Source organism: Myzus persicae, unplaced genomic scaffold (assembly GCF_001856785.1).
Source record: "Myzus persicae strain clone G006 unplaced genomic scaffold, MPER_G0061.0, whole genome shotgun sequence".
Classification (NCBI taxonomy): domain Eukaryota; kingdom Metazoa; phylum Arthropoda; class Insecta; order Hemiptera; family Aphididae; genus Myzus; species Myzus persicae.
The window spans coordinates 22812-26255 of NW_019100520.1; positions in this window are offsets into that span (position 1 = coordinate 22812).

Sequence of the window (3444 nt, forward strand, 5' to 3'; positions counted from 1 at the left end):
AACATTTTTTAAACAACAAACATTAAATAAACATAATTTTCTCAATAATCTCATACATCTAACGGAACCCTTGACATTGTCCCACGGAACCCTAAGGTTCCGCGGAATACACTTTGGGAAACACTGTCATAGGTAGTAGGTACTATGATATGGTATTTTTAGTGGTGGACACTGCCAAATAACGACTACTGAATTTATTATTGTAAGAAACTATTCAGAAATTATATTTAATATGTATATGTATACCATTATAAAATTAATTATTAGTCCTTGTCACAATCTGATAACAATTTATACGGGTGTGTATTTTGATCGCGTTAGTAATCATTTTATTAGACATCATTCATCAACTTACGATGTCTTGACATTGTATCCAAAACTATTTATAAATTATAAAATATAAGGAAATAATCATAAGGACATGCTTTACAAACCAACAGGCAAATAACAGTATTTATTATATTTATTTTGGTAAATGCTCATAGTTTATTGCTTCCTGGAACTGTTAGATTATAGAAATGTACAATTATAATTACCCGTATTCATTTACAACCAAATTTTAAGAATCAACTATTATTTAATAATATGTATTACCTGCCTAAATATATTAAATAATTAAATAAAACTAGAACCGAAAAAAACCGAAATTAACCAAAAAATTCTCTTCTGATAAATATCGGTTCCGGTTCCTATTTAGGTGCCTAGAAAAATCAAAAAAGGGTTTTGGTAAGGTTCCGGTTCCAATATTTTCAATAGGTTCCGGTTAAAATACCGGTATTTTTAATTTCGGTTCCAAGCCCTGCATATTAATACAATTCATTCTATAAATGCCAATACAATTTTATTCTAGGTCAAAGAGCATGAAACTTAGTATAGGTGGCTTCTAATATACTGTTACAATAACAGTTGAAAAATATTAAATGAACATGGTCGTGATTTTTTTTTATATAATAGCATTTAAAGTTCAAATTTTAACAAAATTTACAAAATATTTTGTAGTTAAATATTTATAAAATGTTCAACTTTTATAGCTAAGGAATGGAAATTTAAATCAAGGTCTCATATAAGTAATCCATTCTGTAACCAAAAAAATTTTAAACAAATTTAAACAAATTTTTTTAATAGTTATTTTAAGTTTTTATTTTAATTTTTATTTGGACGAAATTACATATTTAATTACCAAAAATAGCGATTTTAGTTAAATTATTGTAATTTAAAAATATTTTTAGTGGGTATCCGATTTGTTAAAGGTCGTTTTTATTTCTGCATTTTTCATTATTGTTCTCAATGCATGTAGGTAAACCATAATCTCCATCATATAACTTGGCCGTCTTTCTGTATCTAGTTTTGCAATTAAAAATGATATTTCCTGTTCTTTATAGTTTTTGACCATTTCCTATTTTAGAATTGGCCTTTTTATTTCTATTCTATCAAATACTTTTAATGCTTGGTCCAGTAAATAAATTGGTGTCGTAATTAGTTTTTCGTCTTGGCTTCATTTGTTTGCTTTGCAATGCGTTCAAATGTCACAAAATATTGAACTATACGTCCTCTGTCATTTTCCCTGAATATGTTTGGAGTTTTTTGACGGTTGATCTACTGTCCATTTTATGATTCAAAGTAATATTTATAATTTTTTGTTGGTAAGTATTGAATTATGAATTTTATTATAGTACCTATATTTTATAGTATTCTAATATTGTAATATTATATTAGAGAATTGTAATTGTAAGGGCCGGGAACGATACAATAATTGTCCGTGATGGCCGGTCACCAAATTACTCCGTAGCGCTACTCTCACACACCGACCTGTGTATTTGTGTGTATTATGTATTTATGTATAGCGAGTATAGCGACTCTAAAGAAGTCGACGGGGTCGCCGAGCAAGACTAGAGAGTGTTAGTGTATGGTGATGTGTGTAGGTGTGTATATGTGTGAGTGTGTGTAGTCTTAAAACTAATGGAAAAGCAATTAAATAAAAGGGTAACATGGCTGCTGGTAACTGACTTGTATTATTTTACCGATTTAAAATAATACACAATAATATAAAACAAATGGCCCTTCTGGACCAACAATAATATGATATGATTTTAATAATATATGTAATAAAAGAAAAACTCTCAAATAATATGACGGTGCACGGCTGGCCAGCTGCTACCTGTGCCTACAAAAATGGTAATTGACACACACACAAAATAATAATAAATAACAAAAACCAGCGATTAGCGCGTACAAACGAAATATAACAATTATAAAAAACCGACGATTGGCGCAAAAAATGCAATACAAAAATAAATAACACAAGTGGCGATTGGCGCCCTAAACCACAATATAGAAATAACAAATAGAACGACGATTAGCGCACACAAATAAGGTATACTGAATTTGGCAAATTGCGCCCACAATATATAATAAAATTGGCAATTTTCGCCTAAAAAACATTATAAAAACAGTGGCGATTTGCGTCTGGCAAATTAATGCAAAAATATTTGTGACGATACAGTTTTTTCTAGCGATTCGCGCCTGTGGGGTTCTTGCCTCGACAATAGTGAGCGGATTAATTAGATTGCGGCGGCCGTGCTAAATCATAATCGCAGAGCCGGCTCGGCGGCGTGCGATAACGGCCTGCTTATGTACCTACATAATATTATACAACTCATTGTTAAGGAACAGATTTGATTTTAGTATAAAATCAAAAATATTTAAATATATATTTGTTTAATACTTAATAAATATTTATTTATAAATGTATAATTTTAAAATATTTAAATTGAAAATAACATTAAATAATCAGTTAAAAAATTAAAAAAATATATAAAATTTATTCTGAATCATCATTGTCTTGTTATTGAGTTTTGTGGTTGCATTTATCTAATTCTTCACAGCATAATAAAAATGATTTAGAATGTTTAGAGGGTTCAGTGCTCAATTTTCCTACAGTAACATTTGCGATACATCGACCGTCGCGCGGCGTCTATTGTTTCATCTACTCCAACCCAAATAGGCCCATCTCCAATGATATTTTGAATTTTCGAAATAGTTTCTTTGTAGACCCCACTAACATAATTTTTTTGAAGTGTACTCTCGTCAGGAATTTTATGACTAGTATATTTTTCCATACAATTTTTAAATGCAACATTTTTCAAATTAAAAAGAGGAATGTCTGAACTTATTAGTGCACGATACAAATTATCATTAAAAATTGACTTACTATTGGTAGAGTCGGATGATGTAGGAATAAAATTTTGTTGAAATATAAGCTTTCTGTCTTTATTGCCTCTATGTTTACTAGTATTTTTGTGCTGAATAACTTGACCATGTTGGTCGATAGATACTGATTTATCACAAGACTGACAGTATAAAACTTGTCCATCACTCCTAAAAGTTTCATTTGGAAATTCTTCCAAATAAATACTAACTTTTGACCTTTTTGTGCGAGCTACT